This window comes from Tachysurus fulvidraco, chromosome 11, assembly GCF_022655615.1.
Source record: "Tachysurus fulvidraco isolate hzauxx_2018 chromosome 11, HZAU_PFXX_2.0, whole genome shotgun sequence".
NCBI classification, from domain to species: domain Eukaryota; kingdom Metazoa; phylum Chordata; class Actinopteri; order Siluriformes; family Bagridae; genus Tachysurus; species Tachysurus fulvidraco.
The window spans coordinates 19589183-19615510 of NC_062528.1; the positions used below are offsets into that span (position 1 = coordinate 19589183).

Here is a 26328-nt window from a genome sequence, read left to right on the forward strand (position 1 = left end):
ATTCACACTCAAATCATGTTGGATTTTCAAACACTGTTCCTGCTTATGATATTATTTTTCTTTAAGTGTAAAGTCGTTGCTTGTGACCTGTACATGTCTCAGCAATTGTTTCTGGTCACATCATTGAAATAATGTGAGTTCACACAAAAGTGTATTTACTTATTTATTTTTGTTTTGTTTTTTAGCATTATTGCATGTGGAAATTAATGAGGACCTTCACAAGTGCCAGTTAATAATCTGACCCATCTAGTCCTTAGAACCATTGTAGCAGTTTGCCACATTGACTAGATGGCCTGTGAACCTTTTTGACAAGAAAGAAAGAAAGAAAGAAAGAAAGAAAGAAAGAAAGAAAGAAAGAAAGAAAGAAAGAAAGAAAGAAAGAAAGAAAGAAAGAAAGAAAGAAAGAAAGAAAGAAAGTAAGTTTTGTGCTCTGGTCTTCATCAATGAACTTTCAAACACCAGCAGGAAGGAATTAGTGTTAAGTCTGTAATGATCTCAGAAGTGATGCTGACCTGTTATATCCTCAGGAGCTCTTGGCTGCACAATTCCACACGACTACAAACTGTTGTAGAAAGGACATTATTTACATTGACATTATTTACTGTCCATTATCACCCAAATAAGGATGAGGTTCACTTCTGAGTCTGGTTCCTCTCAAGGTTTCTTCCTCATAACATCTCAGGGAGTTTTTCCTCAAAACCATTACCTCAGGCCTGATCATTAGGGACAGACGTTAGAGATCAATAGCAACTTTAAAATGTTTATTCTGTTTCTGTTCACCTTCTGTAAAGCAGCTTTGAGACAATGTCCACTGTTAAACGTCCTATACAAGTAAATTGAATTGAAAAAAAAAATGAAATGAATTATCTGCTCAATCTAACTTTCCCAACAATTAATATTTTTATTCACTAATAGAATGACATGTCTATATTTTTTCCATCTTTTGGATACATTTAATGTTAAGTTACTTCCTGTCATCACTTACCTTAGAGTTTGCAGGTTTTAAAACTACACGAAGTAAAAAAGGACAAAATGTCAAAATATCACCTTGGAAAGGTTTTTTTCGCAGACAGTCTCTCTCTCTCTCTCTCTCTCTCTCTCACACACACACACACACACACACACACACACACACACACACACACACACACACACACACACACACACACACAGTCACCCAGACAAGATTGAGCATCACTTTTAAGTCTGGTCCATCTCAAGGTTTTTTCTCATATCGTCTCAGGGAGTTATTCTCACCACCGACACCTCTCACCACCTTCCTCATCAGGAATATATATATATATATATATATATATATATATATATATATATATATATATATATATATATATATATATAAACACACAAATACACACTGTATATACATATATAGACATATATATATATATATATATATATATATATATATATATATATATATATATATATATATATATATATATATATATATATATAGGTTCCTATCAGGGTAAATATCCAGGCTCAAAAGCAGGGATAGCCAACAGACATGATATATTAACAAATAACAAAGGACAAGAAATAGTGGGAAAAACTGTGCGAAAACTAGACTAGAAAGGAAAAAGAAAGAGAATACGTAACAGAATACACCCAATGGAAAACAGGATAAAGAAGAACTCCAAGACAAGGAGTCCAGGGATAGGTTGGGGAAACAATTACCACCACATTAGGAACTGGTGAGAAAAGGTAGGGATGTGATCACTCAGTGGGAAAGGTGTTGGACTACTCACTGGAAGGTTGTGCGTTTGATTCCCAGGGCAAACAAGCCGCCACTGCTGGGCCCCTAAGCAAGGCCCTTAATGCTTAATAGTACAAATGAGATAAATGTAAGTGGCTTTGGATATGGTGTCTACCAAATGCTTTAAAGGTTAAAAAAAAAAAAAGATAAAATGCTGGGGTGGAGCAAAGATACCTGAACATGAACCAAACCGGTGGGCATACACTGCTGGAACACCCCCTAGTCCACCGGCAGCTAATGTCTAAGCATAACCCTGACAATATGTGTAACAATGCGGCCTGCAGTTCCCCAACTTAGGCCTACTTAGCTTGCTTAGCCCTTGCTTCAAATTCCTTATCTTCTCTTCGCTTATCTTATCTTATCTTATCTTGTTTTTGCTTATTTTTACTCATCTTTGATTATCTTTTCTTATCTTTACTTATCTTCTTTTTATTTTACTTATCTTTTATTTGGTTATCCTGTCTTTACTCATCTTATCTTACCTTTATTTATCTTTTCTTTACTTGAATTAGCTTGTCTTTTCTAAGCTTGTCTTGTCTTTACTCTGCAGTTCCCCCTCAGGACACCAAAGAGACCAGAATACTAGAGGATTTCCGAGTCTTATTCCGCCACTGCGTGTATTTAAATCAGCAGTTTAATTGACACCACACAAAATATGGACTAGCTACTCTACCAAGCTATTTGCTTTTTGTGTATTGACCTTTGCTTTGTTTATTAAACCTTCGTGTTTTCGGATAACTTATTGTACCTTTGCTACTCTGGCTTCTTGACGTCTTGTCCTTGGTGTTTTGGATTTTTTATTTTTTGTGCCGTTTTGGATTTGTTTGTTTTGTGCCTTTTCTTCACTGAAAAACCTGCATATGGAATCTAATCCTTTTGCCTCTGTGAATTCCTCACTATACTGTGTGTGTGTGTGTGTGTGTGTGTGTGTGTGTGTGTGTATATATATATATATATATATATATATATATATATATATATATTACATTTTATCATTTATTATTCTGAACTTTATATTCCTTTAAAGCTGCTTTGCGACAATCTCTTTTGTTAAAAGCACTATACAAATAAAAGTGAATTAAACATAGTCCACGTCAAGAGTTTAACTTTAATCCATGTCTGTTTTATTCCGAAACTGCTTATACACCACACTTGAATGGAGCCGATAAATTAATAAACCTGCTGGGAAAAGAACAAGAAGTAGAATGACGTGTGTAATCCTTATCTGTCTCTCTCTCCCTTATCTATCTGTTCCTATATGACCTGACCTGTCTGTAGCGGGTCAGACTCAATCTCACACAACAGCTAGTGCACTTGCCAGAAAGAACGAGTACACACACACACACACACACACACACACACACACACACACACACCCACCCAAATACACACACACGCTTAGTTGAGAGATTTTTCAGCCTGCATAGCACAGAGATAGAAGGTCGAGTCAGAGATCTTTTGGGCTCTCCACAGACACAATGTCTGATGAATTAAAAAAGAAAATTGGAAAGGAAACCCGCAACCTGAAGATCGAGGACAGATCCGGCTTCTCTAGTGCCTCAGGAAACACACTGATCACGTGTAATGGTTTCACCTATTTACCATGTCATGAGACTGCAGTAATTAGCTTCTCTTAGGTGAGCTCATTTATTACAGAAAGTGGTTCAAAGAAGAACAATTACGTCAAGCACAAACCTAGCGCAATTTTCCCAGCGCTGAGAAGAATAGTCCTGTCCTGTCGAATAACACTAATCACAGAAGGAACAGTATTTAATGGGATAAAGCAGCATACATTATCTCTGATTAAATGCCGGGAATGGCATGTAGAGTAATTACTGTTAAAGCAGATGTATTCTGTCGACGTGCTGATGTCATTATGCATGTTCAGGGCTCGGTGAGTGAAAATGACTCTGCACCAGGGTGAAAATGATTTAGAGACACTAAAGAAGAAGAGAACTGCGCATGTTTCAGGCACAAAGACTTGCGGTAATGCAAGTGTATTGATTGATTCAATATTCTGAACTTTAATTGGTAGAAAGACATTCTGTTAGTCCTACTTCTTGCCTTATTGTAAGTCTTTCTTCGCTTTCTTTCTTTCTTTCTTTGTTTTTATCCTCCATGTCAATGTTAAAACCGCTTTCTTCTAATGTCACACATGCGCACTGAACACTCTCTCCGCCCATATTGACAAGACACGCCCCTTTCTGCTCATTGGCTACATGTTAGTTTTGTTTTTGTTTTGTTTGCCGGCCCAACGCAGTTTTATGAGGCATTTCTCAAACAACGGAAACCCCACCTTTAATTATCTTTGCTTAGCTGTATTTATCTTTGCTTACTGTATCTTGTTTTTTCTTATCTTATATTTACTTATCTTGTATTTTCTTATCTTATCTTTACTTATCTTTGCTTATCTTTGCTTAATTATCTTGCTTTTGCTTATCTCACTTTCCATTGGTTATCTTGCTTGTGCTTTACTTGTCTTTACTTATCTTTACTTATTTTGTTTTCACATTTTTACCTGTCTTTACTTTTCTTTTGTTATTTTGTTTTTGCTTATTTTGTCTTTACTCATGTTATCTCGTCTTTACTTAACTTTGTTTATCTTGTCTTTCATCATCTTGTTTTTGTTTATGTTGTCAATACCTATTTTCACTTGTCGTTGCTTATCTTGTCTTATCTCATCTCTACATCTCTTTGTTTAACTTATCATTACTTTATTTAACTTTTAAAACTTGTAAGCTAAAAGAAAATAACACATTGTGGCATACATGTATATGAAAATAATCAACAAAGCAGTGTTGTGAGGCAGAAAATGGAGTTACCTCAGAGTTCGATCATTTATTTCATTAAAGAACAACAAATCATTCTGTCCATCCGTTACATATATCACTACATTTTAATGGGGTGGAACATCACTGACACATGCTATTGCTAGTTCCTGCACTTTTAGACATTTCACAACGGTTAAACATAGAAAGTAAATGTCACCTGCTGCTGTGAGTAACTTAAAAAACCTCAACCTTTGTTTCAAATCACAAGGAATCAAGACAATGGATTATATTAAGGTTCATTTTTGAAAATGTAATAAACTTGAGTTCATTATACAAAAGTTGTCAAGACAGCTGAGGATAATGAGGAGAAATATATTTACACATAAATTAATTGGGTTTTTGAAGATCATTTTTAAATCCCATACTGTACACACTGCATTCCCTACTTCTTTCTTCTTTCTCAAAATACTTTCAAATACTCAAATTTAAATTCAATTTATTTGTATAGTGCTTTTAATAATTCACATTGTCCCAAAGCAGCTTTACAGAAGTATAGAAACAGAAGATAAAAAAAAGAAATACATACAATTAAAGTTTAAATTTAATTTTAAAAAAATAATTTTAAATTTAAAATACTATATATCTAAATCTATCCCTATCCCTAATGAGCAAGCCAGAGGCGACGGCGGCAAGGAAAAACTCCGAGAAGATATGAAAAAGAAACCTTGACAGGAACCAGGCTCAGAAGGGAACCCATCCTCATTTGGGTGGCACTGGACAGTAAATAATGTAAATGTAAATAATGTTATTTCTACAACAGTTTATAATAGTGCAACCGAGAGCTCCTGAGGAACTAATGGTTCAGCGCCAACTCTGAGTTCAGCAGAGACCTAACACTAATTCCTTCCTGTCAAAGTCTTCAAATGATTGCTAATAAAGGCCAGACCATACAGCTAACTGACAGAACATCGGTTCAAAGAATTTCATGACAGTCTCCGGGTGTCTCCATCCACAACATTCCCATGAGTCACTGGCTGACCATGCAGATAAATCCCCGGCAGGGTGACCACCGGCCGACGAGACTTCAACCAGGGGAAGAACGTCAGGATTGAAGAAGTAGCTCCGTAAGTAGAGACGATCAGATTAGGAACGCTCATGATAGCTTTCTCAAGAAATAATCATAATTTATTTTCTCATGTCACAGGTATGTCTTATATTTTAAGATTCTGCATTTTGTTGAAAATGTTGGGTCTTTTCTTCAGTTTAAACATAATGGTACAAACAGAAAAAACTCTTTATAATCGTCATCAGAAGAGCAGAAAAGCAAAAAAGACGGACTTTCACAAAAGATCACACCTGAAATGTTGTTCTCATCTTTATAACATTCCATCTAAAACTTTCATGCTTAAAAAAATTGCAGATTTCTAAATCGCTCCCATCAGATACACAGAAAGAGCCCAAGCAGGATATGAGTCGAGACCTTAATGAGAAATCCGAAGAGGAGCCGCAAAGTAATGAAATAACCCAAGAAGCAAATCCACACTCCCTGAGCCAGTTGAAGATTTACTGACACAATAACGTGATTAATTGCAGTTATGCTTGGAGTCAATTAGGAAAAGGATTTAACAGCTAGAGGCGGTTTTATAAGGCATCGTTCATAATATAAAGATTTATATTCTGCACGGGATGCCTGATTGGACCAATATAGTAAATTTTTATAAATGTAATAAACAGATTTGCTTGTACTTAATGTGTCTTAATGTGTTGCCCATCAAACAGCCTGCTCGTAATATTTCAGGGCATCTACTGTATACTAGAAGAGGAACAAAAAGCACTAAACATTCTTAATGAGATTTAAAAAATAATAATAATCTTAATAGATATTGGGTTAATAGAGATACAGTACAGTAGGTCTCAATTAGCTCAGTAGGCAGGATGCTGAACATGGAGTTAGCCATTTTAATGGCCGTCTCATTCAATCAATCACAAAAATCCTTCCAGGGCAATGAAAAGTTCTGGAACGCACTCTTAAAAACCCCCACAATGCACCACAAAAAACAACAACAGAGAGCTCACAATGTTCAATGCTGTGACTATGGTGTCTTTCTGAAAATTATGTCATACATTCTGAAACCTCTCAGCTCGAAAAAACTTCAGCAGCTTGTTATCATTGTTTTAGTACAACTACTTTAGTGATGTGACTTTATTTGACGTTCTATATGACGTACAGTATTTTCCGCACCATAAGGCGTACTGGATTATAAGGCGCAGTGTCAATTACGGGTCTATTTCTGTACTTAACCCATACATAAGGCGCACCATATTATAAGGCGCATGCTAAAACATACGGTCTACAAAAAAGGTAACAGAAGCAAAACAGTGAGTTTAGTTGAACATTATTCTACTGTTTAACAACACACACATTATTTTTTAATCAATCTTCTCCCACAAATCCATCAAAGTCCTCATCTACTGTGTCTTCTTAACTTGGCGCAGTACATTTTCTTGCTTCCTCTACTTCCAAACCATAGAGTCATTGATGTTGAATACTTTCAGCTGCTCTATTTACAACCGTGTAACTGATAGCCTGTAGTTTGAATAGTGCCTCGTAACCGGAGGCGTGGCAAAGTTAAGCTTAGGTACTGTACGTATTACGTAATGTTCTCTGAATTGGTTTATCGCTGCCAGCGTACGTAGTGTATGTATTACGTCTCTGTATCAGCGGGAAATGGTCGGACAGTCAATCGAGCGGAGCGCTTAGCAAAGTTGCACAACATTTTTACAGATTTTTGAAACTCAGTGCACACAAAGCGCACCGGATTATTAGGCGCACGGCCGATTTTTGAGAAAATTTATGGCTTTTAGGTGCGCCTTATAGTGCAGAAAATACTGTATGTATGCACTAGCTAGCCTATGCTCCTGCTTGAAGCACCATTTCGGGGACGTACAAGTATGTGATTAAGCTAACACTCTTATATGGCATATATTATATTAAGCTAATATAGTATGGTAATATTTGATTTGTTAGAGTGACTGATGAAGAAATTACAGTTGAACGTCACTGAAAATTGTCATCAGTGTACAAACTACAATCAGATTCACCAGTAAGGGAGCTAGAAAGCTCATTGAGACACCCTTTAAGGGTTCGATAGATATACAGTGGTTAAACAAAATAATGTGAACACCCACTTTTATAGGGTTTATTTGTGTAGGCTAATGTCTAGGTTGCATGCTAGTATAAAACAAGTTTAGCTTTGATTAATTCCAAGATGTCCGCACCCTGTATGGCACCAGCTACTCTAGCTGCAGATAATCATGTGCGATTTATGTTAAATGGATCAAATAACCCATCCCAAATGAACACAAGACTAATCTAGAAACGCTTTGTTTTACTTAGTCTTTGAACATTCAAGATATCTTGTGACTTATTAAGGAGTTTATTAGAGTTGGATGTCAAAACTCTCTGCAAACTAGGGATGCTTCACTGGCAAGACTCAGACGGCTATACAGCACGGACTCTCTTACCGTAATAGACCATCATAGGATGCAACACAAAAGGTGTAAGAGACCATGCAAATGTGTAAAGCTGCTTTGTGTTAATGTCTGCTGTTAAAAGCACTATACATAAGCTCTACAAGATTATGGCTGCGGTACAAGATTCCACTAAAAGCAAATGTTGGTGCAACGCCATATTAACATACAGACATTACCTACTGTATTTCATTGGTGTTTACATTATTTTATGCAACTCTATAGCTGGATTTCTTTTCACTATGCCTCCAGCTCTCTTTGCAGAACAGACGGTTTTCAAGGTCCTTGTCTGCCTAGCTACGTTTCCCTTCACATTTTCTCTTTTTTTTATATAGGTGCAAAATATTTAGTCGTGAAGAAGTAGCCTTAATTTTGTCACATATACATTACAGCACAGTGAAATTCTTTCTTCGCATATATTTAGCTCTGGAGGTTGAGCTCAGAGAACAGGGTCAGTCACGATACAGTGACCCTGGAGCAGAGAGGGTTAAGGGCGTTGCTCAAGGGCCCAGTGGCGACAGCTTGGCAGTGCTGGAGCTTAAATCCTGATCCTCCGATCAACAACCCAGAGTCGTCGGCACTGACCTGATGTTATATAGAAAGACAGCACTTGTGTTTATTTCCATGACAAAGTGGGATCTGGGGATCTGGCGCACTTCGGCAATTCTGAGAGTCTTGTGTAGTGTGCAATCAGCATTTATTATTATGATTTTAGAAATCTTTAGGCAAGCTGGAAGATTTAAAAGAGGATTTTAAAAAAAAGAAATAACATTTCTTTATTGGTTTGGTGAAATATATTTATAGTTTCTCATACTTCAACTCGATTTTATTTTTATAGCGTATGTACAAATTTGTAAAACAAATTAATAATATATATTCTAAAGTGTAAAATGTAAATGTGTATGCATCTCTAATGAGTAAGCCAGAGAAGACAGTGGTCAGGAAAAGTCTCTGAGACGATTTGAAGACGAAACTTTGAAATGGGAATCCATCCTCATCTGGGCGACAACATGAACATGGAAACTATCCTCAGGAAAGACCATAAACATGGATACTCTCCTCAGGAAAGACCATGAACATGGATACTCTCCTCAGGAAAGACCATAAACATGGACACTCTCCTCAGGAAAGACCATAAACATGGATACTCTCCTCAGGAAAGACCATGAACATGGATACTCTCCTCAGGAAAGACCATAAACATGGATACTGTCCTCAGGAAGGACCATAAACATGGATACTCTCATAGCAGACCATCAACATGGATACTCTCCTTAGGAAAGACCATAAACATGGATACTCTCCTCAGGAAAGACCATGAACATGGATACTCTCCTCAGGAAAGACTATAAACATGGATACTCTCCTCAGGAAAGACCATAAACATGGATACTCTCCTCAGGAAAGACCATTAACATGGATACTCTCCTTAGGAAAGACCATAAACATGGATACTCTCCTCAGGAAAGACCATTAACATGGATACTCTCCTCAGGAAAGACTATAAACATGGATACTCTCCTAGGGAAGACCATAAACATGGATACTCTCCTCAGGAAAGACTATAAACATGGATACTGTCCTCAGGAAGGACCATAAACATGGACACTCTCCTCAGGAAAGACCATAAACATGGATACTCTCCCCAGGAAAGACCATTAACATGGATACTCTCCTTAGGAAAGACCATAAACATAGATACTCTCCTCAGGAAAGACTATAAACATGGATACTCTCCTCAGGAAGGACTATAAAAATGGATACTCTCCTCAAGAAAGACCATGAACATGGATGCTCTACTCAATAAAGGACAGAGCCATTTATACTTCCTTAGGAGGCTTGCATCCTTCAACATCTGAAAAAAACTCCTTCACACTTTTTATTAATCTGAGGTTGCCAGCGTCCTTTCCTATGCTGTGATGTGCTGAGGAGAAAACTTTACAAAGAGAGATGCAGCACAACACGACAGACTGGTGAAGAAGGCAGGTTCTGTGGTTGGAACAGAGCTGGACTTATTGGTGACAGGAGCAGATAGAGGGACATTTGATAGTCTGCTCTCTATCCTGGACAACACCCACCACCCTCTGCACAGCATACTCACCAGAGAAGTAGGTTCAGTAGCACTGATGCTCCACTACAAGACTGAGGAACTCTTTTGTCCTCCTGGCCATTAGACTGTACAACTGTACAACATCTCTCAGGTACAGCAGGGTGGAAACATACAAACTGAGGAGTGACTTAGCGTCTCTCTCTCTCTCTCTCTCTCTCTCTCTCTCTCTCTCTCTCTCTCTCTCTCTCTCTCTCTCTCCACTAGTCAATTACATTTGTGTAACAAGGAGCTTTTTGAGTATGTGTCAGACCCCGGATACAGAAGGAAGGAGACAGACCCGTTTGCACGATAGCTTCAAATGAATGGGGTTTAATACATAAGGAAAACAGACATAACCACAACACACGGGGAACTAACGTAACTAATTACTACACGTAACTACAATAATTCATAATTATCATATAATAATTCATAATTAATGAATCCGCGCTGCCATCAGCAACGCAGCTCACATATATACTCAAAAGGACAATCACACACAATGGGGAACAGGTGTGATGACCGGGAGGAGCATATATATATATATATACACTTTTCTATACATTCAAAACACACAAAGCTAAAAATATTCCCCCGTATTATGATATTCTTTAAAGCAACCTGCAGGATTCACTGCACTGGGTTGACATATATGGGTGGTCATATACAGTACATCTCCAAACATCTGCTCGCCTGTACAAGACAAGCCGTCTTCATCATGGAGACAGGAGTATCTACACACTACACACTCAGACAAACAAACACACACATCCCAGCAGAAGCCAGCGCATTAACAGCTGCACAGAAAATCCTGCTCGTTGAGATAATGATGAAAGATCAGGAGTTTGCAGAAAGCACACAAGCTTTAAAAATATAATACAGAGGTATTCCCAACATGCTTCCAGGAACCATTGTATGAAAAATTAAGGATGAATTGGAGCAATTTGCCATGTACTGTTGATGGATTTCTGTGCTTGAGTCAACTGTTAGTCAACTGTGGAGATATATAAGTAGAATATAATGTCAGAAGAAAATATGCAAAAATTTGTGAATTTGAAATATAGGAGAAACTATAATATAATATAATATAATATAATATAATATAATATAATATAATATAATATAATATAATATAATATAATATAATAGCAAACTACAATAATAATATTTGATAAATAAATACATAAATAAATAAATAAATAAATAAATACTCAAGATGTCAAATTAATAAACCATTGACATGAAAGCGTGAAAATTGTTCTAAAAAAAGTTACGAGATAATTTTAATTACTAGATACATGCAGACTTTAAATACATTTTTTTATGCAAAGTACAGATTATGTTTACCATCAAAAACAAATGCTCTTAGCTTCACCTAAGCTTAAGCTTCTTAACGCTTAAATTTCAAGGACCAGTTCAGCCTCTGGGGTTAACGATTCGATTCCCACGTACCTCCTGTGTGTTCTTCCTATGCTTCAGAGGTTTACTTAGGGTACAGCAGTTTCCTCTCACAGTCTAAAGACGTGTTGTAGACTGACTGACGTTTCTATATTGTCCATAATGTGTGAGTGTGTGTGTGATTGTGTCCTAGTGGTGGTTGGCATCCTGCCCCTCCTGTCCCCTGCCTTGTACCCCAGGTCCTCTGGGATAGAATTCCCTGTGTAATATAAGCGCTAAAGAAAAAGGATGGAATCAGTTAGATCCCTGAGCATGTTTGTTGTCAAGAACCCATATTCATGAATATCTACATATCAGTCTGAGGGTTCACAGAATTAAATAGTTCGTCTTTCTGCTGTCCTGTACAAGGTGCTGTAAGAAGTGAAAAGAGAAGATTTTAAAAAATAAAGCTACCTGCAGAAGCTGTTTGAACATGCAGCTCACGTGCACTATACCTCAGGCAAAATTTAAGAGGTTCAATGTGTCAAAGCTGATATCCTCAATGCCTCCTGAGCCCCAAAACGCTGCTTCCAGCCCATCAGCAACATCCAGATAAACCTGCTCTTTCTACAAGCTTTGAAATTGGACTTCTTCTTACGTCTATGACAAATGACTATATTTTTTTTTTCAAACTGCACAAGTTCAGTATTAGAGATGTGAATACAGAGTTCTTAAGATGTTAAGATAGTTACAAAGCTGCCTGTAGTAAAAACGGCTTCTCAAGTATCAGTAGAACACTCAAAATCTGTAATTACCGATTAAGTGGTTTTAGTTTCAGGAACAGCTTGAATCACAGATTAAGAAAGACACAACAAGCGATAAAAACAGCAGGAATTAAACAGAAGCGATCATTGGCAAAGCGGCAACGAGTCCATCCAGCCCCATGTGATTTGTTCATTTCTGCTCGATTCAGCGCCATTCAAGCTACAACATGGCACATGGGGCAAAACAACAGAGCAAAGACAATATGCAGAGGTTGAAACCAGACACTGGACAGTAATAATCACTGTAGCTTTTGACACAGATGTTTAATAGTGTGATGTCATTTCTCCTGAAGCAGAGCCAGGTCTGATTCATTCACCGTAGGAGACGAGGCAGAAGCAGAGCTCAATAAAAACCAGGAGCAATGCAAAACTTTGAAAACCATGAAGATGTTTGAAGTGATAAAGGCAAGAGCATAACACAAGCAATACCACTGAAGAATCTAAATGGGAAACATTAATCTGAAAGCATGTATAACACTGCTGTAAAAAGATTACATTTCTAGTATCTAAGTGTGATGCATTTTCAGTAATACAGTAGCTATGACAATGTGTATAGTATAATAGCTTATGAATGCATTATAACATGATATAATAGTTCTTGCAGGATTTTGCCCAAGTTGTTGTAATCATTGTGGCCTAAAATGCTTGATTTTGTGTCTGGTGATGTAACTGTGTGATGTGGCGTTATTTATTAAGATCCAGATCACGGGTCATAAAATCCAAATATCCTGGACGGACTATTTAATTAAGGTTCCTCATAAAACACCTCATAAAACACGAGTGGACTGACCTGTGGAAAGCAAAAAGGCTTAAACCAAAGATTTTGTTGCACATATTCCTTCGCTGGCCACTTTAATAGAAACACCTGCTTATTCATTTACATTATGGGGGAAAAATGTGATCTCTGTGACTTAACATGGTTGTTAATCCAAGATGGTTGTGCGGTGCAACCTGCACAATGATGTGTTGGAAAGGCTTTGTGATTTCGGATTGCTGTAGAGACCAGGTCTCCAGTCCTCTGTGTCACCTGATACCAGGAACCAGGAGAGGGAACACCAAAAGCGGAGGAAGGAAGCTGAGGAAGCGGAAGCGAGGTAAGCAGGCGGGTGTCTGTGCTAGGCTAAAAACAATCCCTCTCGTCCATTCTACTTTCCAATGTTTGCTTCCTGGACAATAAACTGGACTATATCCGACTCAAATGCACTACACGGCGACTATTGAGAGACCGCTGTGTCTCTGTTTTGACGTGGCTCAGCGACAGAGTTACGGAGAACGCCATTCAGCTACAGTAGATCTCATTTCCTGCAGACAGAAATGCAGCTCTGTGCGTTAAGGCTCACAGTGGTGGTGCGTGCATTTACATCAACATGGAATGCTGCAAGAACTGTGTTTGTTTCTAGTTACTGCTTATTAGTAGTGGAGTTTGTGACTGTTAGATGCAGGCCATTTTATTTACCATGGGAATTCACCATGGTTTTCATTGTTGGAGTGTACATTCCCCCCAGCGCTATTGCTAAAGGGGTGCTACAGTATGTGAACTCTATTGGGCTATTAGCGATCTGCAGAATGTTCACCCCGACGGACTATTTATCATCGCCGGAGATTTCAATCATGCAAATCTCAATTCAGTGCTCCCTCAATTCTATCAGTATGTGGACTTGTTTACACAAACTTTCCCGACACATATCATGCAGAGCCCCGCCCACTCATACCACATCTCTGTTATGCTAATTCCAGCATACAGACCACTCGTCAGACGCTCTAAACCGGTGCTGAAGCAGGTGAAAACCTGGCCAGCAGGAGCCACCTCTGCTCTTCAGGACTGCTTTGAGTGCACTTACTGGAACATCTTCAGGGAGGCTGCAACCAACGGCGACACCGTCAACTTGGAGGTACACGGCATCAGTGACCAGCTACATCATCAAGTGCACTGATGACATGACCGTATCCAATCAGAAGCTGTGGATGACTGCTAAAGTGCGTGCGCTGCTGAAAACTACAGACCTAGCCTTCAGAACAGAGGACAGGGCGGCCCTAAGAATACTGTAGCAAGGGCCAAACAAACGAGCCATCAGAGAAGCAACGCATGCACATACCCAGACAATCCATAGCCACTTCCAGGACAAATCGGAGACACCCGTCGCATGTGGCAGGGACTACACGCAATCATGAACTACAAGACAGCTTCACCTGTCTGTGATAGTGATGCCTCCCTCCCAGACTTGTTGGTACTAGATAGGTTAGTTTGAGTAGTTCAGAAATGCCCTGGGATATTTTTACACTTATAAAGAATGTGGGATGTGATAGCCTAGTATTTAAAGCGTACTGATCAGTAAGATGTTGTGAGTTCCAGTTCCAAGTCCACCAAGCCGCGACTGCTGGGCCCCTGAGTAAGGCCCTTAACCATCAGTTGTATTAAAAAAAAGAGAAATGTAAAGGTGTCTTTGCAATCCTCCTCCCAGGAAAAGGACATAAAACATATTGACATTTATTCATATATGACTTCCTTGATGGTTATTCTTATGTTCAGTTTTTATTTATTTTTTTCTTTTCTTTATTTGGTGCATTTGTAAATATGCCTTCGTCTGTGTGAACTAAATTGCATCCACATATAGTATATAAAATTTTTTCTGGATTTTCGAGCCTAAGCAGTTTATGATTATTTTCTCTTATTTATTCCAAAGTATTCATTGTATTAAGGAACTTTCTTTGAACCCCTCCTTGATGTATAAGCCAAGCCAAAAGTGGGTAATGGTTATAACTGGACCGTGTGGTGCTAAGCAGAGTTTCTGAGGTATTAAAAATTAACACTTTATCGCACACCTTGCTGCTTGCCTTGCAAAATTAAAGTAAATAACAACATCTCATATTTCTTTTTAAGAACAGCATGTGCTAATCATCCATAAGCCTTCATCAGCATCAGGTTCTGATCCCAGCAGGATCGCAGTATTTTTGGCTGATGTACCCAGAAGTAACATTTACACCTTTAATAACACTTTTGCACCTAATAGTCTGAATCAGAGCGAAATCAGTCACTGTGGCATGTTTGCTTATTGCTTTGATTTGTTTTCTGACTGCACATGAATAACACCGGCTGACGATGTGTACGGGTGTCTCCAATTCTGTTTCGGAATTAGAGATGCTTTTTCAATGCAGCTAGGTGTTCAGTTATAACCGTAACAAGCCCATCTAATGGTCTCAGGCTGAGGAGCTTAGGGTGGGAATTCAGCACATAATAAAAAAAGAAAATGACACCAGGTTTCAAATCAAAAGCACTGAATTCTGCATACGTGAACGCAATCTAAGAACCACAACAACCTCGGGGAACTCGTGCCATAAACATACCGTACATACTGTACACGACAGTCAATATATGAGAATAAACCATCTCTATGCTGCACATTAGTCATATGACCTACTATTCTGCCACTAAAATTAATTACATTTTTATTTGTTCTGTCCACATTTAGTCAAATCCCTCTTCTATTCATGCACATCAAGCAGAATTACATGACTATAGCTGTCATACAGAGTAATTACATACTGTATGTCTACTGCAAGAAACTCCTAGAAGGACTGATACAATACTTTCCATGGATTTTGAAACACATTCATAACAAGCATATAGGAAATAACTGTTTGAAGAAAACTAGATCTTTGTGTTCCACAGGCGGTGCTGGGAGATCTTAGTAAGTGGCAGAGGTTTGAACTGACAGCAAATCTACAGAAAGAGTGAGCAGGTGGTGCTGGGATTTCTCTACAGCTGCTTCTGTTTACTCACTGATGGTAAGGGAGACACTGTGGTTTTATCATAATAATAATAATAATAATTATTATTATTATTATTATTATTATTGTTGTTGTTGTTGTTGTTGTTGTTATTATTATTATTATTAAATGGAATAAAAGAGGAAATTGAAAAATACGCATGCTATATGACCAAAATTATGTGCCCCCCTGACCACCTCATCCATACCTGGTTCTTCAACTGTTGTGGCTGGTGTCACAAAGTTGTAGACAATTGTCTAGGATGTTGTTGTATGTCGTAGATACATTGCAAATTTCAGTAACTGGAACTACAAGGGTAAAACCTGCCTGTTCTAGCATGACAATGTACAGAGATCTATAAAGACATGGTGTGTTAAGCTTAGTGTAGACTCTAACTCAATCCCATTGGGATAAAGTAGGAATGATGATCTGACTGATCCCCAGACCTCCTCACTCATACAACATCACTGCCTAATCGTACTAACGCTCTTGTAGCTGAATGAACACAAATCTTTACAGCTGGGATCTAAAATCTAGTGGAAAGTCTTCACAGAAGACAAGACTCAATCTTTGTCACTCTGAGAATCAAAACTGCCAGGAATGTGATATAATTCTGACACAATAAATTATGCCATAATTCCATCACGCCATCATTGTCATGGCGTCATTGTCTTTGAGCTACCGTTGTGTGGATCAGCTTTGTGCTCTTCACAAGTGAGCCTGCTCCTCATCAGTGAACATTTGAACACTTCGGCAGGAAGGAATTAGTGTTAAGTCTGTAATGAACTCAGAAATGACACTGACCTATTAGTTCCTCAGGAGCTCTTGGCTGTACAAATCTTCTGGACTACAAACTTGTAGAAAGGACATTATTTACATTGACATTATTTACTGTTCGGTGTCACCCAAATGAAGATGGGGTTCTCTTCTGAGTCTGGTTCCTCTCAAGGTTTCTTAATCATATCATCTCAGGGAGTTTTTCTCACTACTGTCACCTCAGGCTTGATCATGATGGATAGATTCATTCATTCATTCATTCATTCATTCATTTTCTACCGCTTATCCGAACTTCTCAGGTCACAGTGAGCCTGTGCATATCTCAGGCGTCATTGGGCATCAAGGCAGGATACAACCTGGACGGAGTGCCAACCCATCGCAGGGCACACACACACACACACACACACACACACACACACTCCCATTCACTCACACACTCACACACTACGGACAATTTTCCAGAGATGCCAATCAACCTACCATGCATGTCTTTGGACCGGGGGAGGAAACCGGAGTACCCGGAGGAAACCCCCGAGGCACGGGGAGAACATGCAAACTCCACACACACAAGGTGGATGCGGGAATCGAACCCCCAACACTGGAGGTGTGAGGCGAACGTGCTAACCACTAAGCCACCATGCCCTCCTCATCATGGATAGATGTTTAAAATAAATTAATTCTACATAATAAATAATGGTATCTAATATTAGCTATAAAATACATTTAATAATGGCATAATCTCTATCAGTGAACTTCAACAAAATAGACATCATGTTAAAGCTAGAATTAACTTCCGGGTAGCACAAGTGAGCCTGGTTCCTCACAAGGTTTCTTCCTCCAAGCATCAGTTTTTTTTTTTCAGATCTTTCTAATGGATTATTTTGAGAGTCCTCCATCCAAGTGCCCATGAACGAGCTGTTACTTATTAGAACAAGGGCATTAATCTAAACTTGTGATTTTAATGACATGACTGTCAGAGCTGCTATTTGAGAAAATTATTCGACACCGTCTGACCAATCAGATTCGAGAGCTTAACAGCGCCGTGTTATAAGTCGAATTAGTTATCCGTCAACGGATTTAAAAACCAGCTGTCATAATAACGTCTCGTAAACAGTAATGGTACATCATGCTCTAAAAAATGATTGAAATCAACCCTCAGCAATGGCACTGCAGCATATTATTCCCATTACTTCAGCTCCATTAAGTCACTTTTATGCCACTGTAATACATTTCATCTGCAGGAGATTGAAATATTCAGAATATTGCAGAGCAATAAATAAAACATTTGCAAGATGGATTACATTAACCTTTATCAAAGACAAGCCTGAGGAGAAATGCTCCGAACAGGCTTCAGCACGACCGTATTTCAGCTTGACCAGATTCCGGAGCTGAAGCTGGCGAACAACAAGAAAGGCAGAAAGAATTCAAATGAGAACAAATGACAGGTAAATTGAGGCGAGTGAAAATCAGAGAAGCGCCGTCCCACTGACATGCTAATCACTTTGTGGAAATGTGAATATATTTGCATTAAAAGGAGAGAGAGAAAAGAAAACGTGAATCTATAAAACCGAAGTGGTGTCTTTTTCACATGGGATTTTAAGCTTCAGTTAAAAAGGCATACATTTTTAATCACACCTTTATAAACATATGAACATGTTCAAATCCGTCCATCCGGGATTTTTCTTTTCTTTTCTTTTCTTTTTTTTTTTTGGCAACCGCAAAAATGAGCAGAAAATCAATAAAACTCTGAAATATTCTCAGTATCTTGGAATTTATTACAATTCACACAGATTTTGATTACAGATCATGCAGAATTTGTTTCTAGTTCAAAAATAAAGAAATAATTAAATAATCCACGAAAACCTTTTAGCAACATTAATATTTTTTTTTATCACAATAAACTTTGAACCTCAAAATCCTTAAAAAAAATCCTCAAAATCCTCAAAATCCTTAAGGGACTGACATATCATGTTAAAATATACACTAATGATGTGTGTGATGTGTGATTATACATTAATAATCATGGTAAAATATACACCTAATATACACTACTGTACATAAGTTATTATATTGTATTTATAATGAGGTAATAAGGTTCTAGATATTCCTTTTAAATAAGATTGTCCAACAAAGTATGCGTTGAATAAATTTCATAGTAAATAAATATATATAATTGCATTAAAAAAACATTCAAAATGTTTGTTGTTGTTGTTGACTGGTGATTCAATTCACCTAGAGAAAGTGTGATCGGAGTTGTAGAACGATTTGAAATTCTACATTAATTCTTTTTTTTCTAAGGAGGTCACATGGCAAGATAAGATGAAAGACGTGGTGGCATCAAATACCTCTCTCTCTCTCTCTCTCTCTCTCTCTCTCTCCCTGTCTCTCTCTCCACTGTGGGAGAAAAGAGCACAATATCTCTTTGCAGTCACATTGCCAGAGGCCACAATCCCAGAACCCCCCGAGTTCAAAGGATAACAGTCTGGCAGCATCTCCAGCTCGACTCTGACAGGAAAATCCAGCCATGAGCCTCTGTGTGACTCAAGCCTCCGTTCACACGTGCACTTTTATACGAAAGGTTTTTAGCTGCGGCTATAATTTGGCAGGGGTAAAGTAAAAGATCAGTCGACTGAGATGAGACCTGCGTGTGAACAAATCCGATACGTTACCAAGAAAAGACGTGACGTCCGGTGGTTTAATCGTACTGTTAGCACAGTGATGCGAAGACTTGAGAAAAGGCGTAAAAATCAATGTTTAAAGATACAATAAAATACTGACTGTTGCAAAAGAAACTGAAGAATTCTGAAGATGCTTAAATATTTTCTATATCTAAAAAATTCATTTTAGAACAATTACCTTAAACTAACCATGCAAGCGAGCACAATTTCCATTACCAACACAAGGAACAAGGTTAGCTGGCTAACAAATGTTCTTTGATTAGCTTCACTAGCTTGCTAGGTTTGTTACCTAGCTACAGCAGTTAGCATGTATTTATTCATTCAAATTTCTAACTACAGTTAGTGATCAAACTATACAAAAGCTGCTTAAATTTTATCCTAAGCCTTACCTTAAGGTTGTAGCAGTCTAATAAATATTAGTGACATTTTAGGTTCAATGCATTGTATTAATTGGGTTCATACTATACAACTTCCAAACATCAAGTCAAGTCAAGTCAAGAAGCTTTTATTGTCATTTCAACCATATATAGCTGTTGCAGTACACAGTGAAATGAGACAACGTTTCTCCAGGGTCAGGGTGTTACATAAAACAAAGACAGGGCTAAGGACATGTAAGTAGTCTTAGCCACATAAAGTGCAACTGTGCAACCTGGTGCAAACAGTGCAGGACAAGACAAACAAGACAGTGCAGGACAAAAGACAGTGTAGACAAAAAGTTACCAGATAATACAGAAAGTGCAAAAAATACAATACACAAACGACAATAAACAGTACCAGAAACAGCCGACCGACCAGTGTACATACTGTATGTAAATACTGTATGTGAATACTGAATGTTCAAACAATATTTCGTGCAGTAACATTAGATTGAACACGGTTTCTTAGCAGCAGGTCCTTGGGATAATATATAGAATTGTGCAAAAAACAGCAAATGACTGAAATATTGTATAGTATGTGCAAAAATGGCTGAAATGTTGGGACAGTGTGCAAAAGTGTGCAAAACAGCATGTAAACAGTATGATGTGTCAGTGTGTGTGTTTTGTGAGGGTCTAGCTAAAGATCTAGCTACAGTCCAAAAGTCTAGCTCACTCTAGCTCTAGTCTAGTCTAGTCTAGTCTAGCTTACTCAGATAGCTAAAGATAGTCCTGAGACATCTACAGATCTACCAGCTCCAGTTGGACTCTAAGATACCAAGAGGAGATCTGAACTCCATGTGATTCTTACACCAATTCAACACTTATTTGACTGTATATTTGTAATCACACCCCCAGTGTCACCCATATGAGGATGGGTTCCCTTTTGAGTCCGGTTCCTCTCAAGGTTTCTTCCTTACCAATTTAAGGGAGTTTTTCCTTGCCACTGCTGCCTGAGTCACCTCAGACTTGCTCATTGGGGATAAATACATACATACATACATACATACATACATACATACATACATACATACATACACACTGTGAACTATATATATCTTAATCTTTTACTATATTAATTCTTTTTTCTCCTTATGTTTAACTTCTGTTCTATGTTTATGTTCTGTAAAGCTGCTTTGAGATGAAGCCCATTGTAAAAAGCGCTATACAAATAAACTTGAATTGAATTGAATTGAATTGAATTGAATTGAATGGTGTTAATTTGATTGGGTTTCATAAATGAATATATGGGGAAAGTTAGTAAGAGTAAAAACTAGAAATGAATTATATATTTTTAAAAAAGTACAGATATAGTTAAAAATGTACTCAAGTAGAGAAATGAGAAGACTTAAGTTATTACTTTTCTCCCATCCCCCCGTCCCAGAATTTTATGGTGATTATGGGAGTTTTGTGGGATTGTTGCAGCCTAAATTGCTTTATTTTGCAGTGTTTTTTTGTTTGTTTGTTTGTTTCTTTGTGGAAACTTTTTTTTTTAGTTTCTGTGCTTTGTTTTTTTTTTTTTTTTTTGGTGGAAAACTTTAATTGGAGAATTTACAATCACAAAATGCTCAAAGCTTCTTTTTTTGCATAAATAGCAAGCACAGGATTCTATGTAATGACTTTCTATGAGAGCTGTACTCATGTTCCACACTCGTGAATGGAGGAGACAATTCAATTCAGTTCAATTTATGTTTATAGCCCATTTTAAAAATGGACATAGTAAAAATTTTCAAGTTTAAATTTAAGTTATTTATCTCTAACATTTATCCCTAATGACCAAGTATGAGGTGACGGTAGTGAGGAAAAACTCTCTGAGATGATTTGAGTAAGAAACCTTTAGAGGAACCAGACTCTGAAGTGAACATCATCCTCGTTTAGGTGACACCGGACAGGAAATAATGTAAACGTCAATAATGTCCTTTCTACAACAGTTTGTAGAATCTGTCATGTTGAATGTGTTTTGCTCAATTCTGTGGAACATTTGCAGTCATTTTAAAAAAACTCTTGATTTACTGGTTTATTTCTGTCACTGCAAAATCGTCTCCCAGGGACTTCATGCCATTCTTACTATTATTAGTGCTATAACCAATTTGTACTAGCATGAGAATATGTTTTGCATGCAGATCACAGTGTACTTTGATCTGTAAGTCAGTCTGGACAAGATGAGCCAAATGACGTCAGTGTAAATGTAAATGTGGATGTGTGAGGAGGACGTTCAAAGATCACCTATTATAATTACATCCATATTATTTGTGCAAGTTGTGCAGGTCTGTGTGTATCCGTGTGTGTAAAAGAAACTGACTGGTGTGTGTGTGTGTGGGAGAGAGAGAGAGAGAGAGAGAGAGAGAGAGAGAGAGAGAGAGAGAGAGAGAGAGAATGATGATTGTAATAAAGCATTGATGCTTGTAATTCATCAATGTTGACAGGATGATAGTTATATTGGGTAAAACTTCATGCAGCATGATAACGCTTTATTTATCTATAAAAGATAAAATTGCCGCTAGGTTTCCCAAAATCACACACACACATAAAAAATGCTTTTTTTTTGCCTGTCAGTGGAAGATATTAATCGTAAGCTGTGGAGTGAGACGAACAAATTCTTGATAACTAGAACGACTTGAGGACTTAATAAACAGTGAATTTATTTCAATCTAAACACATAACACAGAAAAACAGCAGCAGCTAAATTTCCAAGATAGAAAGATCTGGAATAAAGGTAGGCCCTGAACATTTTGAAACATGCCTATCCAATTAGCTAAATGTTTAGAAGTATATTATTGGCAAAAAAAAAAAAGGTTTAATCAAAACCTTGTTTTTTTCCACAGTTTCCTAGAATTTAGCCACAGCAGCTTCAGACAGGTTTCCCACACACCACACGTACACCACATACGTGCTGTGAATGGTGAACCTTTCAGCCATTCATCATACATTACATTGATCCAGGAAACATCGCGGCCGATCTGAGTGCCGAGAGGGGAAAGTGCTTTTAATTCGATCAGAACCGTGTGCACAATACTACACCAATTCATTGCTGAAGCATAGAGTACAGATCGGCAAGAACGGGAATCGGAGATCAGATGTTTTGTTTGGTTTTTAAATAATGTGGGCATCTGGAGGTCTGCTGGGTCAAAGGTAAATGGTTTAAAAAGAAAGATAAGTGCTTCATCAGAGGAGAACAATGAATTTGCTTAATAATATAAAGGTCAGATTTAAAAGCTTATAGACAGAAAGATCCTTTAGATATACAGAAGGCTCTCAATGCCTCAGTGTACAAAGAGAGAGAGAGAGAGAGAGAGAGAGAGAGAGAGAGAGAGAGAGAGAGAGAGAGAGAATGCCAGAGAACATCCTACACACAGAACAGAGGCGTGCTAATGGCCGTTGGGGGGTTGGTGGTGTTGATGTTTCAGCTCTTGATGGTGGCACAGATAAAAAGCTCGCTTCAATCACCATCGTGATAAGCAGAACAGAAAAAAAAAAGCTTATAGAAAAGCAGACAGGTGGTGGTGTCATGCGTGAACAAGGTGTTGGGATGCTGCCCAATCCGCCATGGCATCCTGCTGAACGTGAGTTGTGTACGATATCCCGAGGGCTGTTACATGCAAAAACTTCTCATGCTTGCTGTTGAACACAGTGCCATTACTCGTGACGATCTCTTAATCACACTAAAGCTGGTCTTAAACCGGGACCACATTTGCTTTTACATAAAAAAAGAAAAATTCCTTTCCAACCTTGGCTCAAGCTTGATTGCATAATTCCCTCTGTCTATTTTGTGTATGCATGGTTATAAAATGGTAGGCTCATCAGCTTTGTGTTTCTCTTACTGTCTTACATTTAAACAGCAAAAAAACAAGAATGAGAACTTGCATAGAAATGTATCACGTGTGAAATATGCTTCTTACATTTGAGATATCAATTCAATACAATTATATTTGTATATTTATTATGTAGTATTTGTTAGTATATTTTTTGTATTATTTAGCATATTTATTTGTATATTTATTATATTTGTATATTTGTATATGTATATATTTGTTTTCAACAACGGACATAAAGCAGCTTTTACAGGAATATAAAAATACAGAATAGAAATGATACAATTTTTAATTTCAATTTAGATTTAGCACTAATGAGCAAGCTAGAGGTGACGATGTTGAGAAAAAAACTCCCTGAGAAAATAAGCGGAGAAAACCTTGACAGGAACCAGACTTACAAAGAAACCTCATCCTCATCTGTCGGGCATCTTAAGAATATCAGCAACAATGGAATTTCTGTCCATAGGCTATAACATGAGGTGGTATTTTTTCCACAATGCTCTTAAGGCAAGTGTACCAAAGCGCCCCTCTAATTCCCATCCAGCCTGTCTGAGGGAGCCCTCGTCAGAATTGTAACACTTCCGGGTTAATTCTGAATTCATAAACTCACAAGCCGTGGGTACGCTGGCGGAGTATTGTTCGTTCAAACTGCATACCGAGCCATTTATTGTCGTATCCTGCTACTCTGTGTATTTTGGATTTACATCTCTTGTTTTGCATTTTGGTACCTTTGCTCTGTGGACTGCTTTACTGGATCATATGAGTTTTTGCCTGTGTTTACCGAACCTTCATTTGTTCACTGTTTGGATTGTTTGCCTCGACATTAAAGCTGCACATGGATCCTACAATCCCAGAGTCTACTCATACAACAAAACCAATCTGACATGACATATGGCTAAGTATGGTGCACACACACCGCAGTAACCACACACACACACTGTGAACACACCCGGAGCAGTGGGCAGCCATTTATGCTGCGGCGCCCAAGGAGAAGTTTGGGGGGATTCGGTGCCTTGGTCAAGGGCACCTCATTCGTGGCCGGCCCGAGACTCGAACCCACAACCATCGGGTTACGAGTCAGACTCACTAACCATTAGGCCACGACTGCCTTAGAATGCTAGGCCTCTGCAAATCTTTTTATATTTGAATAATTGAACACCAATAATCAATAATATCAATCTCCTCTACTGACCATAACAAGCCTTTGCTCATCTAGTGCACCATTTTCAAGATTGATCAGTTCTCCAGACCTCTCTCAGGCTTCAAACCAGCTTTCCCCCTCCACCTAACGTCCAAATGGTGGTGAGTCAGTAAAAAAATCCCGAGTGTGAAAACACTGTATGACTCATTCTCTATATCAGATTATTCCATGAAGATCCTTTAACACAATCAGAGCCGTGTAATTAAAGAGAATCAGTACATTCTGCTTGAATCATTAATCAACATCAGGGAACCTGTGGAAAATCTTTCACAACTTCTACCATATATTACGACATTCTGTGATGTCGTCCTCGTCCGGTTGGTGGCTTTTATATACATGTTGTAGCAGCAATCTTGAATATTTATTACAAGAGCATACACTGACAGAACTGACTGTCTTTGGTTCAAACCCCAATTTCAAATCTCTAGAATGCTACAGCAAAATCTGACCAAATATCCCACAGCGTAACTTCTAACTTAAGACAAGAAAGTTCATTATCTGGATTATGTACCAAGAGAATCGTGCCATAATTCATGTTCTAGACCAGGGGTATTCAATTAAAATTCAAAGAGGTCCAGCTACTAAATTTCAAAGGTCCGAATCTTATATTGTCACTTAAAATAGTGTATACTCATGTTAATAAAATCAATAACGCACATATATTTCTATATCATTTATTGTTAAATTTCAAGTGTTTTCACAGTCTCAACTTGAATGGAAAACGATCCTGTAGTTGTCTTTACTACATGTCAAGTAACAGACAACAGACACTGAATTTCTTCTGAATAAAATAAATAAAAAGTGCAAACACAGCTTTGTGCAGCCTGAACTTAGGGCCTTTATTTCAAGTAATGTAAAACATTCAGAATCTTCTGAATAAAATAAAAGTGCTTTTAATCTTTAAGAAAAAAAATTAAAAGGCTTTTGAGCTGCCCCTTTTTTAAACATTAACTACATTAATAACACAGGAACTTTAGGCAAAAGAACATTTCAGGTAAAATAGAACAGGGCAGAATTTACTGAATAAAAGTGCTTTGAGCAGCTCCCTTTTTCTTCTCTCCTTTCCACCTCTCTTTACTCCCTTTCCATCTTTCGTTCCTACTGAGAGAAATGGGCATGTGACTGTCCTGCCAGCAGTTTTAATCTTAATTGTCCTGCCAGCATAATTAGGTGCATTACTGCCACCTTCTGTTCTGGAGTATGGAACAGAAACAATCTGTTTTTGGCTTGGCTTTTGATGACGCTCCGGACGTAATACCTAGATTAACTGTGCATGAACGAAAGATTTATCTTTTTATTAATATTAAAGA

The 26328-nt window shown here is 37.9% G+C and overlaps 1 protein-coding gene across 4 annotated transcripts in view; it reads right to left on the bottom strand.

Annotated features, from left to right (window-relative positions):
• nbeab (neurobeachin b) overlaps positions 1-26328 on the bottom strand; it is a 417880-nt gene that overhangs the window by 356467 nt on the left and 35085 nt on the right. The window lies entirely within an intron of this gene.